A 16,659-nucleotide genomic window follows, 5' to 3' on the forward strand; every position below is an offset into this window, starting at 1 on the left:
AATCCTCTCTGACCTCCGAGGAGTGATGTGGGTTACATGTAAAAGTAATGTGTCGGATCCATAGTTCAGAGGGTCTGAAAAGAATAGTGATACTTCTGATGTCATTTAAATACCATTTTAGCCCCCACCATCATGGGGGTTCAGAGGGAGGAATAATCGAAAACAGATGATATTAGTGTCGAAGGAACAGTTTCCAGGATGACTGAGATGAATAGTGACAGATTCAATGCCGTTTTAAGTTCAAGTTCAGCCGTTATCGACATAGAGTGGCATATAGAAATAATCAAATTAATGTTTAAATGGGAATAATAAGGACCAACACAGTTTGTGTTTCACGCTTTGCAAATCGAGAGCTTCTGAGTTCGGTTCACAGACTGTCCCTCTTTCCAACTACGGTATTTTTAAAGTCCGTACGTGTTTCACCCACTCCACTTAATACATTTACAGTATATTGACGATTATCGGAATAGGAGATAGCGAGAACTGGTGTTTTGCAATCTAGCGTTCTAATAATAGGTACCATTTTCAATCTCAGCAATCGTTATTCAACCGGTTAACGTTGATCGCTAAACTGCAAAAACAGTAATACACACCTGTAGCCCAATCCCCTTTCTTACTTTCTAGGCTAAATATCAAAAAACGTTAAAACACGATGTACTGGTTTAACATTTTAAATGAGAAGTCGAAATAACAACTTTCATATCTCTAACTTTGAGCAAATCCTGAGATATATACATAATTATAATAATTGCCTTCCCCATTCCTTTCCTTCCATTCTAGGTCAAACATTAAAAATACTCACATCCGTATATTATTTAGTACAAACGAAAATTTTACCTGCACATTTTTGCACAAACGATGTATAAACGATCGCGACAATTTGTGGTTCAATCGAACATGGTGGGGCTACCACTTAGACAGCTCCAATGTGTGTTCGTTCTGTCGACGCCCCTGATAGCGTAGAAACAAAACTTTCGCCTGCGCATTACTGTACAAATGATGTACAAAAAATTGAGATAATTTTCTTTTGAATCGGACGTGGGGAGGGGCTACCAATTAGGCAGCATATACTTTATTATCGTTTTGGCGGCGCCCCATTTGTGTGCAAACGAACATTTCGCCTTCACATTTCTGTACAAACGATTGAGACCATTTCGGATTGAATCTGAAAAGGTGGGGGCACTCTCTAAATAGTAGCCCCACTTTTTTTTCGTTCTGGCGGCGCCCTCAATTGTGAAAAACGAAACTTTTGCCTGCACATTTCTGTACAAACGATGTACAAACGATTGAGACCATTTCCGATTGAATCTGAAAAGGTGGGGGCTACCATTTAGACAGCACCCCACTTTGTTTTCATTCTGGCGGCGCCCCTAATTGTTTACAAACAAAAATTTCGCCTGCACATTTCTGTACAAACGATGTACAAACGATTGAGACCATTTCCGATTCAATCTGAAAAGCTGGGGGCTGTCTAAAAGGTAGCCCCCCACTTTGGTTTCGTTCTGGCGGCGCCCCTAATTGTGTACAAACGAAAATTTTGCCTGTACATTTTTATACAAATGATGTACAAACGACTGAGACCATTTCCAATTGAATCTGAAAAGCTGGGGGCTGTCTAAATGGTAGCTCCCCACTTTGTTTTCGTTCTAGCGGCGCCCCTAATTGTGTAGAAACGAAAATTTTGCCTGCATATTTCTGTACAAACAGTGTACAAACGATTGAGACAATTTCCGATTGAATCTGAAAAGCTGGGGGCTGTCTAAATGGTAGCTCCCCACTTTGTTTTCGTTCTGGCGGCGCCCCTAATTGTGTACAAACAAAAATTTCGCCTGCACATTTCTGTACAAACGATGTACAAACGATTGAGACCATTTCCGATTGAATCTGAAAAGGTGGGGGGCTACCATTTAGACAGCACCCCACTTTGTTTTCGTTCTGGCGGCGCCCCTAATTATCTACAAACGAAAATTTCGCCTGCACATTTCTGTACAAACGATGTACAAACGATTGAGACCATTTCCGATTAAATCTGAAAAGGTGTTGGGGCTGTCTAAATGGACGTGGGCGTAAGCCGTAATTGAGGTTGCCGACCATAACGTTGATTTTATCCTTTCTCTGTTTATGCTTTTAACTTGTTTTCCGATTAAGTAGTGTTAATGATAGTTTTAATTGCTGGAATATCATGAGAGGTGATCGCTACTATAATTTATAAATATTTCTATATTAAATTTCCCTCTTTCTTGTTTTAATTGTACCAACTTTTCTTTGCTTGCGACTAAATTCAAGTAACTTTCTTTTATGGAGTAATGTTCAGCAGTAGCGACTTAAATTCTAAGGAATTGTTCTTAATTTATTTCAGCATCTTATAGAAGAAAAGTACTGCATAATCCTGATCACATTCTACAAATTTAGGTAATGTCCTAGTGACATTTCAATATCAGACGACAATGAGGCCAGCAATAGTGACTTCACATTGAATGAAACCAGCATCAGTACTGTATCAGAGTATGATGCTCAGCAGATTAAGATGGAATTAGATTCCATTTCTTGTTTTCCAAATGAAGCACCAAAAAGAGATATGATATGGGAACAGCATGTATGAATTAGATTAATGTGATAGTTAAGGACAATAAGAGTGTTCTCGTTAAAGTCATTTTCGTGATGTAAAATGTATGATTGTTCTAATGAAACATTGATGGTACATGATTATTATAGCAGCTTATCTTATAGGGTACTGAAGGTAAATATACAATTAATACATTTTTCTTTGTTTCTTATTTTGTTAGGATACACCACAACAATATAGCCTACTTTGTTCTAACTTTGTTGTAAACACTACAACAATATTTTTGACATTAAATTCGATTTTTCATTTAACAGTTGCAAAAAGTCGTTTATGGTATGGAGTGAATTCATTAAATTCTCAGAAGTAATTATACTTACACTGAATGGATCTTGAATGATGTTAAATGAAAGAATTCTGCTTGAAAACGAAACCAAATAAATTTTTATTGATAACTAGCTGCTAATATTTGCCTTATTCCTAGCAAAAACATCCTTTATTTATTTTTATATTAGAATAAATACATGTAGTACGCCCCGAAAGTACTCAAATGAACTCATGCCCTCCCTGTGCCCCCTTGGCACTTTTTAATAAGAAACTTCTTTTAATACACCGAAATACATATATTTAACTATTATGCTGCCAAATTGTCTTGAGCCGTGGCAAAAATGCGAACTAAAGCTCACACCCCGGCACACCCACGCGTTGAGCCAATAAGGGTTCAGCAGCTGCTAGGCGAGGGAGCCTTAGCGAAAGAGAGTGGAATTCCTTCAGCCGATAGCAGCGCCTGATACGGAAGACTAGGTGTCAAGTCAATGTGGTATATTTATAGAAAATATTCAGAAATAATTTTTTGGTGCAGTAAAAAAATTCAGGTCTGTAGAGGTTGTAATAATTCCTAGTATATCCTTAGTACTCTTCATTATTTCATTAATATCCTTAAGATTATTTCTTGTATCCTTTATCATGCATGACACCATTCATATTCTTGCTTGTATCATTCTTCTTTTTACTTGCTTCTTTGTTCCTGTTGTACTAATTTTCTCATACCTAATAATATATGTCTCCTTCATATTTTTTTTTTGTTTTTTATATTATTCCTTGCATACATTTTGTGGTTTACATTCTTCCTTATCTTCATCTATTGTCTTTCATACCTATTCCTCGTATCCTTATATGATTTATAACACTCTTAGTGACATCATTAGTATACTTCCTTTTACATCCTTCGTATTATTCATGAGTTCACCATATTCATAGTTTCAACTACTTCTATCCTTTAAATTATTAATAACACTATTCGTATCTTTGCTTGCATTCTTCTTACTCTTATTTCTTCCTTCGCATCTGTTGAATCATTTCTTGTAATTTCTTACAACGTTTGTATCCTTCCGTGTAGCTTTGTATGCTTTGAATCATTTTGTGTTTATGGTGTTTAGTTTTTGTATGTTTTGTGTTTCACATACTTCCTCATCTTCCTCAATTCTACTTTGATTCCTTGTATGATTTCTAGTACCATTCATGAACTTGTTATGTACAATTCCTAGTATATTTTTCCTATTCTTCAAGATTTTATTCACATTAGTAAGATCACCCATTGTATATTTTTTATTATTTATTACCTCATTCGTATCCGTACCTATCATTCTTATACTTACTTCCTTTTTCACATCTATTGTATCGTTTGTATCATGCCTTATCATAATTTATCCTTCCGTCTGCTTTGTATTCTTTGTACCATTAGTTATTTCCTGTTATCCTTTGTATTTCTGTTTATTTCTTGCCATTTCCGATTTTCATATTCTGTCTTTTTATCCATCATATCTTTCCCTTGTATCCATGCATGATTACTAGTACCTATCATATCATTAGTGTAATATTTATTAGGAGAACGGTACACTGGTTTCCCTCCTTTTTTATTAAGAAAGTTTCTATACAGATTATACACTAGATTACAAATGACTAATATTTCTAATGATTGTTTTCCTACATAAGTTGAACCTCCTGTGCATCTAAAAGCAGAGACTGAGGGTTGTTGGTTAGAGACGACCCTACCCAACGCAGCTGGGCCTATGGGAATCTCTTGCCCGATGAAGCGCAAAGATGGGGTAGTAAAGGATTATTCAAAAAGCGCCCCGGTTTTTGGATCGTCTGGCAAACTTTTTATTTCTTGGTTGCCGACATTGTTTTGTATTGTTGCTATACCCACAAACATTTCGATTGTCGCCTTAGTCTGAATTCCCTGCATTTCTTCAGTCTGTGTCTAGCCATGGAGCAGTTTACTATAGCGCAACGTGTGCTAATTGTGAAAACTTTTTTTTTATCAGAACAGATCACCTCATTTCGAGTATGCTGACCAGCAATGGCCTTCGAGGTCATGCGACTTAACTCCTTGTGACTTTTTACTTTGGAGTACTCTTAAATCACTGGTGTAAGCCAATAAACCACGTTCCATCCGTGAATAAAAGGAGGAAATTCGGCGAATCGTTAGCGAAATCCAAGTGGATACTTGTCAGTCAGTCATAGTGAATTTCACGAATAAAGTTGTTGCATGCCAGCCAGGGGCGGATCCAGGGGAAGATCATGGCGATCGCCCCCTCAGAAGAGGAAACTTTCTTATTTTATATCTAAATAAAACCCATCCCAGACTTTGGAGCTCTTAAAAGTGGCTCTAAGTAGCAGTATTACAACCCACCGCTGCCCCAGAAGTCCGTCCTAGATCCGCGCCTGATGCCAGCACAGTAGAGGAGATCATATACCCCGCGTCATTCATCATACCTGAAATTGGAATGTGTGCTGAACATGTTTATGGATTTTGTTAGTGTGTTTTCAAAATATATATAAAGTTGATAATTTGACGTAACAAAAAAGGCACGCTTTTTGATTAACCCTATATCTCCTGCCCGATGCAACTCAGAGATATATGAGGATACCTCTTGCCCGATGTAACTCAGAGATATATGAGGATACCTCTTGCCCGATGCAGCTGAGAGATAAAGTTAGAGGAGTATCTTCCTACCAGAGCAGCTTGGAGAGATAGGTAAGATGTGACCAGTTGGTGACTGAGAACTTCTACCTCGAGGTGCGATGTGTCCATTTTTAAAGCCTGTTTTTGGACGCGAAACCTGTAGAGGGATTGAAAAGGTCCTCTTCGTATAACTTCGTGTCGTATTCGTGTTCTTTCGGAGCTGGCATCCGTCGGCTGCTTGCTAATGTTTGTGCCAAACCACGTGGTATTCTTTGATAAAGGGGATATTACATTAACATCATTTTCTACCTAATATACCCTTCGTACCCTTCATAATTTCATCCGTATTTATCGAATTACCTCTTTATCCTTCGTATCGCTCATGAAATCATTCGTATTATTACTTGTATTTTTCTTATTTTTACTTGTTCTTTTACATCTGTTGTATCATTTGTATTACACCTTATAATCAGGTATAAGTGGATCTGAAAAGGTATCCACAACGTCCCCCCGTGTTCATATTTCCCCATTGTATTTTTTAAGAAGTGTTGGGACGCCATAGATAGTTTTTGGAAGCAGGGAAACGGTTTCCTCGCGTTACCCCTCACTTTTACCTCTGCTTATAACCATTATATCTTTCATACTGCTTTCTATTCTCCTGTCCTTTTGTATTATTTCGTGTATTTCCTTTTGTTTTTTTTATATTTCAATCTTTTTCAGCATCCTCCATTATCTCCTTCCATTGTCCTGTATATCTTTTCTTATATCCATCGTGTCATATTTCCTTCTTTCGTTGGTATTCCTTATGAAATTACCTTATATCTTGTATGTTATTTTAAGCTTCAACAGAATGGGTTTATAGGTCTAAGTGCATAAAACACTCCACCGAAACTAATTTATTAAAACTGGAAGGTCAGTGTGAGATTGCTCGAAGGCGAGAAAGGTAGACTGTTATAGAAGTTCTACTTCTTTCGTAAAACTCAACTTTCATTTTTAAAATGGCTTGTGTAGTTTACAACAAGACTGGTCTTGATTCGTAGCGCACTTATTGTGTTGCAGAAAAAAAAGAAAAGAAACAACACACCGTGACAGTCCTCCGTATCATAGTGCAAAAGTGCATTTAGGTAGCGAGTATGTGCGGTGAAGAATGTAAATTTACCTTACATTGTTGTTTCGTAGCGTGCTGGTATCTTGCTTCCTTTTCCTTGATCATCCTCCCTTCCCTCTTCCCCCCTTGCGGCAACTTACTGGCGTCGCCCATTCTCCCAAAAACCACCACAACCACTCACGGCTGTTCATCTCCTGCTTTTAGTCGTTTTTTTTTTTTTTTTTTCCTCCAGCCTTCCGTGTTTTGAAAGTCTAAAATTGTTTTAACAGAAAGCTCTTGGCGTCAACCTGGCAAAGAGATAAGCACTTTGTGGCATGCAGTGTCTCGTTCAAGAAGTATAGGTTTTGTCTCTTTACAAGAAAAAAAGAAAGCCCAGGAACATTATCTTTTATAAAGTAACTTATACAGTGAAACAGATGTTCAATGGCTCTTTATACAACAAGGTACGGACTTCTAATAGTTAATATAATTGACATGCAAGTGACATTAGTGTACAAAGAAAGTGGCTACTAATGGGTTTTTAAACTGTGTTCTTGAATTGTTGTTTCAATATTTTTCTTTAAAAGATGTTTTTTTTTAAAAAAAACGAAAACTATAACGATTATTTCGAATAGTTCTGTTAGAATATAACTGATATATAGAGAACACCATCTCTACAATAATTCTATGAAATACCTAAAAACTGTGTATCACTATAAAAAGTGTTCGTCCTCCTGGATAGTCTGAGGTGTACATGTGCAGCAAAAATAATATGGCGTGAATACATTTCAATTTAAACAAGATTAATGGTCCTAACATGACTACTTCTTTAGTATGTTAATTGAACACAAATGTTCCGGTGTTACGGTTAACACAGGGCTGGTGTTACAGATTTGATACACAGACGGTGTTAAGTGGCGTGAAAATAATACCTCAGAGGTATTAAAGAACACGGTGAATGAACAAAGGATTACGGAATTCTTTTAATTTACAATGTTGTTAATAAAGATTACCCAGCTCACATGGTGAACGGAAGCCATTAAAGGTATTTTTATTCGTCAGTGAGATCTTCGTTTACCAAGAACTGTGGCTTAACAACGGAGTCATAATTCTGTATAACAGATAGATACAGCTATACTGTAATTTTCAGCATGTATATTGCCTTGCACGGATTTCATAAATATCTAATTAACTGACATAATTAACTGATACTAAACATTTGCATTCGTTTTTTTTTTAACTTTGAACAAAGTTTTACGCGGTATATTTTTTATTTATACCAAATAACAAACAATGTATCACATTTTCTGTAATCTCTCACGTAAACAATTTTGTAAGTATATGCATTTTCTGACAAGATTTATATTAACAGAAGTTCTGCTTTCTCTTTTCATTATTCTTGCACTTATTCTCGGCATATTTCAACTCATAAACACCATGTCACATATTTGATTGAACCACTTCCATTTTAACAATTTACTCCAAAATCCCAATGGAATTAAGTAGCACCAGAAATTTGCATCGAAATTTGATACAACTCGGGTAACATAAAGTAATTACATTGAATTAAAACATTTTTTTTTTACTATGTGCGTAATAACATTAGCCAGAAATCCTGAACAAAAACGTAAGCTACTAATCTTACGTTTCACTTGTTGTTAATTAGTTTCGAGTGCAAATTAATGTTTAGCGTTCTAGCTTTGAAATTAGGAGGTACCGACTTAGAATTCAGTGACCGATCATTGTAACAGGTTTCATCAGAGTATACTAGATAACTCCTAAGACAGATCCTTTAAATATAGGAGTAATGATTTACTCATAATTTCCCTGGTAATAAAGAAATTTCCTAAAACTGTCCTTTAATTTTCTGTCAAATAAAAATTTAATCCACACAAGAGAATTACAGGTTCATACAATACATCTAGACATGTGCAGGTACTTCTTTTGTTCTTTATGTTTTACAAAGTCCGTATAGTTTTCTAGTCTGAACAGCGTCATGTTTGCATTTCATTTCACTTCTGTTTCGTCAACCAAATAAGCTAAATCCGTCATCCACGCTAAATCTAACCAAATTTAATTCCTGTAAAAATCAATTTAATTCCTTGGAGAGATTCCTATTCGTTAATTCTAAACAGAGATTCGTTCTTTTGGAACGAACGAATCGATCTGTCACGAACGCGCAGAGTCTATTCCTAAAAAAAGAAAGAACCAAGAGAGAGAGAGAGAGAGAGAGAGAGAGAGAGAAAGAAAATGTAATAACATTGAAGGAATATTCTATTACATACACACACTCTTTGTTACTTTGTTACTTAGCGGATTTGTCCATTATGATTTGCTTACACAAAGAGAAAGAGAACGCGTGACTCCTAATGCACCTTTTACGCACACGAGTGGCAAATGAAGTACCCAATGAGATTTGAGAAAGTATATGAAAGATATAAATTTTACGTAGCCTCCATAATGAATGTTACATACATATTCTGTTACGTAAATGTATGCTGTAGCACGAAATCAAGAGTAGGAAGAGACGATTCAAAAAAAAATACTTTTGTAAAAAAATAGAAAAGATTAAAAATAATGAGAAGAACGCGTAAAAAGAAAGATCTAGAAAGGGAGGATAATCCAAAATGACATTTCCATATGTTGAACTTCTGTTGAGCAAAATAAATTTTGACCATTTTTTAGGTTGGTTGCGTCATATATTTTTTTATCCAACCGTTCTATTTTGCTGCCAGTCATAATCGTGTCAATTTTTTCCCTATATATATTTTGCATTTGAATCGGAATTAATAATAAAAGATTTAGAATGGACCATTATAAACAACTAAACCGATAAATAATTTCGTAGATCATCTGAAAGCAAAGAGACGAAATATAAGGTTATAGTGCCTACTGCCAGAATGCCCGTTCTTCGCATGGGGAGAATATGTTTTTATATTTCACATAAAGATCACCAAGATACCACCAATCAACTTGCGGAACCAAAAACTATGAATTCGACACTGATACTGGTCACTTTCAGTTATTTTTACATGTCACCATTTCCCCTTAGGAGTACTAATGATTGCTGAATTCGGATTTAAGCAATATTGGAACTGTCACTGTTAATCTCAGCGACTCCGAAAACTATGGATTCGACGTTAATATCGGTCATTTTTTATGTATATTCCCTCCTCATCCCTTACATTGCACCGTCAAGGTGAAATCTTAAAAGTCACCCCAGGGTCGGTCTTCATCTATGTTGAAAATTAGATCGAGATCTGTCGGGTGGTTCAAGAGTTCTTAACTCATAAACACACACTGTTAAAAATACCTTCCTAAATTTGAGAACCTGTTTCTTATCTGTGCACCGAGAAAATCATTTCTTAGAAATAAGAGTTTGAAACTCTCATTAGTGAGAACTAAAGAAAAGTAGATGAGATTGTATAAAGCGAAACGAGAAAATATACGGTTACTTTCCTTATGAATGAGAATTGCCAAATCTCATTTCTAAGAAAATATTGCCTGGATGCACAAATAAGAAACGGTTTCTCAAATTTAAGAAATTATTTTTTAACAGTGCAGTATATATATTGATTGGAAGTACCTATTTACTTATGTTAGTGACCTAAACCGCTATTAAGTACTATAACGTTGAAAATAAACTAAAGTAATTCAATTCATAGTTATTCCTGCTTTTGAAATCCTTAAAAAGAAAAAATTTGGTGAGTATCGCCTATGGATCCCGGAGAGTCAATGCCGCTTTCATAAAATCCCTCCATTGAGTTCTGTCCTTAGCCAACTGGATAGAGCAGCGTTTCCCAACCGGTGTGCCGCGGCACACTGGTGTGCCGCGAATGGGCCGCTGGTGTGCCGCGAAAAAATCGAAACAAATTATTAATTCTATACGAACCAAATTGCAAGACAGGGGAAAATGTACATTTATATTTCACATTACTATGAACCTCTACTATAAATCTACAATTTTAAATTTCATACTGTGTTACTTTTCTGTACATTTTTAATGTTGGAAAACGTATTTATCATTGTCATGGCCATTATTACTTCTTTATTGTTGCAGACTATTTCGTAACTTGAAATTTTAACATATCATTCAATAAATTCAACAAACCAAGCATGCATACAAATTACCTACATTTGTGTTTTAAAAGTATAGGAGATTTGTTTATTTGTTCGTTATTTAGTGATCTTCCCTTTTAGTTAGAGGTTAGATACAGTTTTCGAAAGAGAAAGTGGATTTTTAAAAACCCGAGTCCTATATTTCCTTGCTATTGTTTTCTATTTTAAAATTAGAATGAAAAATAAGTATAATGATTTAGCACGGGGGAAAATCAGTGATCGAGCTTTCTTCTCTGTAAGAAGGAAATTAGTAATCACATTAAAATACCACGGTAATTATATATATTTGGTCTAGGAATTAATTCGTGCGGTTGGTACGCACACATTGAAGCTGTAGTACAAACACAAAATACATAAATACCTTAAGAAAAATATTGTCCATCGCTAGCCACCACTTTCGCCCATCTGTCAGGCAATGTACGGATTCCGTGGCGAAAGAAGTCCTCATCCTTGGAAGCGATCCAGTCAGAGACCCGTGTTTCGATATCTTCTGAAGAAGTAAACCGCTGTCCAATCAAATCGTTGTTCATGCAATCGAACAAGTAGTAGTCTGAAGGAGCAATGTCTGGTGAATACGGCGGGTGGGGTAAAACTTCCCATCCGACATTTTCTAAATAGGTTTTGACCGGTTTTGCGACATGTGGGCGAGCGTTATCATGTTGAACAATAAGTTTATCATGTCTGTTCTCCCATTCTGGTCGTGTTCTGGCCAGAGCTTGCTTCAAACGCATTAATTGTCGTCGATAACGTTCTCCATTCATAGTTTCATCCGGTTGCAGCAGCTCACAGTACACCACACCTTTCATATCCCACCATATGCACAGCATAACCTTTGCACAGAGAATATCTCGTTTTGGTTGTGATGGACCTGGTTCACCTGGTTTCACCCAGGCCTTTTTTCGTTTAGGGTTCTCGTAATGGATCCACTTCTCATCACCCGTAACAATTCGATGCAGAAACCCCTTTCTGCTGTGTCGTTGAAGCAGCAATTCGCAAATGGTTTTTCGTCTTTCAACGTCTCTGTCTTTCAATTCATGTGGAACCCAATGTGACATCTTTTGAATCATTCCCATGGCTTTCAAGCGTTTGGAGACTGTTGTTTGATCAACGCCTAATGCTGCTGCAAGTTGTTCCTGCGTTTGACACGAATCCTGCTCGAGCAATGCTGTCAATTCTTCGTCTTGAAATTTTTTTGGCTGTCCAGCTCGCTCTTGGTCTGCCAAGCCGAAATCACCACTTCTAAACCGTGCAAACCACTTCTGACACGTTCGCTCAGCTAGAGCATGGTCACCATACACTTCCACCAAAATACGATGACTTTCAGTCGCACTTTTCTGCATGTTAAAGTAATGCAGCAGGACACCCCGCAAAAACACTTTATCAGGCACAAATTGCGATATGTTCACTTAACTACAAACTGGTGTTGTTGACGCTTTAATCCACTGCCCTATACTACGAACGATACGCGATGACAGGGGTTTGCAACACGTGTGTGGATACACGGAACTGTGGGACGCTCCGTTCGTTGCGCCATCTTTTGTCCAACCGCACGAATTAATTCCTAGACCAATATATATATATATATATATATATATATATATATATATATATATATATATATATATATATATATATATATATATATATATATATATATATATATGGGTGTGCCGCGAGAATTCAAGTTACACCTGTAGTGTGCCGCAAGTTGAAAAAGATTGGGAAACGCTGGGATAGAGTTTTTATTTTGTATTTTATTATGTTTTGTAGATGCATCGTACTTTCTTTCATTCTGGCTGCATGACGTGACTACCTGAGTTTCCTAGACTTGATAACTCTAACAATCTTACGTAAACAGTATAAATTATCTAGTTTCTCATTATGAAGTTTCCGCCATTCCCCATTCATGTTCCTCTTGAGTCCGAATATTCGTCTCAGGATTTTACTTGTACAGATAGTGATCAGAAAAATGGAAACACCTAAACGAAATTGCAACTTACCAGATTAATATGGTGTCAGACCACCTTTCGCCTTCAGAACAGTCTTGATGCGACGTGGGATGGAGGCATAGAGGTCGTGAATGGTAGCAAGTGGAATTTTACACCATTCCTCGTGCAGGGCATCGGCCAATTCTGTGAGAGAGGATGAAGGTGGAAATCGTCGCCGGAGTCGTGTTTCCAAGACGGACCACAGATATTCAATTATGTTGAGATTTGGGGATTGGGCGGGCCAGGGGGGTGTTGAACTTCATCCCGATGTTCCTCAAACCACGCTGCAACAACGCCAGCTGTGTGAATGGGTGCATTATCATCCTGGAAGATGGCGTCATTGTCCGGGAACAACATCCGGACCATAGGATGCAAGTGGTCTCCCAAAATTGCGACATAATCGTTGGCAGTGATTCGTCTGCTAAGTGTGACCACAGGACCCAATGAAAACCATGATATTGCGGCCCATAGCATCACCGAGCCGCCGCCATGTTTCACAGTTGGGCAGAGACACTGCAGATCATAAGCTTCTTTGGACGTTCTTCACATAAACACGGCCCGTGGTTGGGAATAGGGTGAAGGATGACTCATCCGACCATATCACACGTTTGCAGTCCTCAATGGTCCAAGTTGTATGGTCTCGGCACCATTTGCGGCGTTCGAAAGCGTTATGGTCCCTAATGAGCGCTTTGGCCCATGTAACAGACCCCGTAAGTTCATGTCATGTAATTCGCGGCGGATTGTGATTGTCGAAACAGGGTGGGGGAGGTGCTGATTGAGTTCCTCCGTCACTTGCTCCGCAGTGGCTCGACGGTTCTACGTGACAATGCGCTTTAATACCCGGCGTGACCTGTCACTCATGATTTTCTTCCGCCCACTGTTCCGCTTCCCCGATGTGGTTTTCCCTTGTGTTGTGTAGACCGTCATCACCTTCGACACTGTCCCACGCGACACACCTAACACAGTAGCCACTGCCGTCACACTCACTCCACATAACCACGCACCAACAATTTGCCCTCTTTGAAAATCTGAGAGGTCCCCCATTTTACACTACCTCCGTCTGCTGCAGCCACTGGACACTGCTGTTCCACTGCGCCTGACGTAGTATGGAGACCGACCTAACACACCACCACCAGCAGTCCGGCGCTGCGGGCGCCACAACACCACTGCCAACCCATACATCTGACGTGTTGCCAACTACAGGTGTTTCCAATTTTCTGATCACCGTCTGTATTCTCAAATACTTTCTGTCTGCGTTCTTATATATAATGTTTCCACTAACACATTGGATTAAACCTGTCGCGGTTTTATGTTGTAAAAGCTTTAGAAAATATTTAGAAGCAGTGGTGATTTCAGAGGTGTTCCAGGGAGACAATCCCTCTGGAGCTACGAAATAGTGATGTCAACCAGCTCGGCTCCGCTCAGCTCGGTTCAATTGAGTCATCGGCTTGAGCCGGTTCGGTTGCGATCAGCCATCGGCTTGGTTCGGCTTAGCTCAGGTGAGCCATTGACTTGGCTCGGCTCACTTCTCGGCTCGGCTCTGTGGTGACTGAGCCGTGAGCCGAGTTGCTCGAGCTGTCGACAGCGACCTAGTTCCAGGAAACTACGATCTCAAACTTCAAACTCCGATTGCTCGTTGACCTTCACTCGGTTCGATTTCAACCTCCGAACTTATACTACCACTCACTCTCCACTCGACTTCTACCTCTAAAGTCCAACAATCAATCGATCTCCTCCGAACTCCAACTACCATTCGACCTCAACGTCCGAACTCCAACTATCAATTGACCTCTACCTCCAGTTTGGAGATTGAGATCATATGAGGGTGAGTCCCATGTATGACTGTGTGGAACTGATAGAGTGCTAACTTCGGTGAAAGCTCCCTGATTCGAAGACCAAGACCAAGTATTTATATGCATGACCGAGACAAAGATTAAGAGTGCAAAAACAAGTCCAAAACCAAAACCGTAAGATTCGGGCAAGAATGAGACCCACTTGCGAGAGTCTTGCATTCTTCCAACTTAAATACCTTCATAAACAGACGAAAAATACAGAGGTTTTATGTCTTAAATTTACCATTTTTTAAATTAGGTTGTCTGTTTAAGCTACGAGGATAGAAGAATGCAAGTTCTCCTTCTTAAACAAGAAGATGTGATAATCATAATCTTTTGAAATAACCCAACTGAGGAATGAATGATGGCTTTCGTATTGCATTCCCTGCTATGTATAATGTGATAAGAGTTTATCGGCCCAAAAATTACTAAGAATGAAACATAGTAGAAACTCGTTGCTGGTCCATTGGAAACAAATGCGGAGATCAAAGCATTTTATCAAAAGTCTAAAAGAGTGATATACGTGTTTTGCAAATCAGCAGTAACATGTGGTTGTTAAAGATGCTTGTTCCTTGCTTGTAGTAAGCATAACAAATAAACTATTATTATTATTATTATTATTATTATTATTATTATTATTATTATTATTATTATTATTATTATTATTATTATTATGGAAATCAGCACCAAGATTGTGTGTTCCTTTAGCTCCCTCTGGGAATCAAACCTAAGAACTTCTGCGTCATACACAGAGAAAAATCCGTTCTCCGGACAGCGGTATATTGTACAAATATACGGTATCCTCTTGCTTACTATAGAAATCAGTTCGGAGCATACGTTATCCGTATGCTACATAGGCACTGCCATTAGATGTTACATAATGCCGTTGCAGGATGTTTGACATCTAACAATTTTCCGTATAGATATCACATGCATATACCTATGTTACATTCTTCAGCTATATGTTATATATGTCCATTTGTATGTGAAATCCTGACAGCTTACATTGCTTCATACAGAAAGTACGTATAGATGGAACACTTTACAGAAAGTATTGTAAAACATGCGTTTTCAGTTCTACGTCTGCTGTACGTCGTCCAAAAACAGGAATTACGCATGTAACCTATCTTTCTAAGTACGCCACCTACATTTTTCTCAGTATAGTTGTGATATACATTCAACAATAGAGGGCGCACGTAACAAATAAAGAAAAAAAAAAGATATAAAATATAAGTAGTTTGGACATAAGTCTTCAAATTCATCTGGTTATTTTGTCATGACCTTTCCAATTATGAACTTAATACTTCATTCAGTTTATTGAAATAATTAGTTGGTCTGCAATGAAATAAATTTGTGATTTAAAGCTGCTAACCTCTTGCTACGAAATGTTAAAACAAAAGCCCAATTTTCAGGGCCGTAACTTGTGAGAGGGCAGGGGGCAACTGCTCCCAGGGAAACTTCCCGCCGTTCGAGGGAGCCCCATTTTAATACAAAATTTTCTTACTCCATATACGATACGAACTAGAAATCATAAATGAAGCATTAAACAGGATCACATACATAAACAAAATAGCACACAAACGGTAAATAATACAAAAATGAATCGTGGGCTCATTTCGAAATATATTAGGGGCCCTAGAAATAATAATTATTCATATGGCTTTGGGATTTGTCAATATTGTCCCTTAATTAATTTGTCACTTATGGAACGGTCCCAGGAGAGTAACTAACGGCCCCGCAGACCTTGCCGTGCGGAAGGGCCCACAGGCTCCGAGGGGCTCACAAAGAGTAAGAGAAAGATGGAAAGAGGATGCCCAAGAATTAGGAAAATCTCTTTCTAGGGGGCCCAAATACGCGTATTAATGCTTGCACCCCCAGAAAAAAATCTAAGTTAAGACGCTGCCAATTTTCGAAGTTGGATTGCATATCTCTGTCACTGTCTCTCTTAGCTTCAATTCATAATCATGGGAGGTGAACAAATTAAAAAAAAATAGTGCAACTATTGCACAGTAATTACCAAATATTTTAGAATACTGCTGTTCTCTAACTAACTGCATAGTTATTTATCATTCTCGTGTCAGCCCGATTTTTCTTGTTTAATT

General features: G+C 37.9%; 1 protein-coding gene and 1 long non-coding RNA gene across 13 annotated transcripts in view; one reads left to right on the top strand and one right to left on the bottom strand.

The window, feature by feature from the left end:
• LOC145690064 (uncharacterized) overlaps window positions 1-16,659 on the bottom strand; it is a 1,134,032-nt gene that overhangs the window by 598,652 nt on the left and 518,721 nt on the right. The window lies entirely within an intron of this gene.
• Window positions 1-16,659, top strand: part of LOC145690066 (uncharacterized) — a 905,981-nt gene that overhangs the window by 212,773 nt on the left and 676,549 nt on the right. Inside the window, exon 3 of one of the 11 annotated variants that reach the window (XR_014132159.1) lies at window positions 2,360-2,667. The exons of 9 other annotated variants lie outside the window; for them this stretch is intronic. This is a non-coding gene — a long non-coding RNA (uncharacterized LOC145690066). Of the gene's footprint in view, window positions 1-2,359; window positions 2,668-6,933; window positions 7,083-16,659 lie in introns of those variants that run through there. One more of the 11 variants, XR_014132157.1, reaches the window with a different exon arrangement.

This window comes from Thermobia domestica, chromosome 7 (assembly GCF_964235325.1).
Source record: "Thermobia domestica chromosome 7, izTheDome1.hap1.1, whole genome shotgun sequence".
Taxonomy (NCBI): Eukaryota; Metazoa; Arthropoda; class Insecta; order Zygentoma; family Lepismatidae; genus Thermobia; species Thermobia domestica.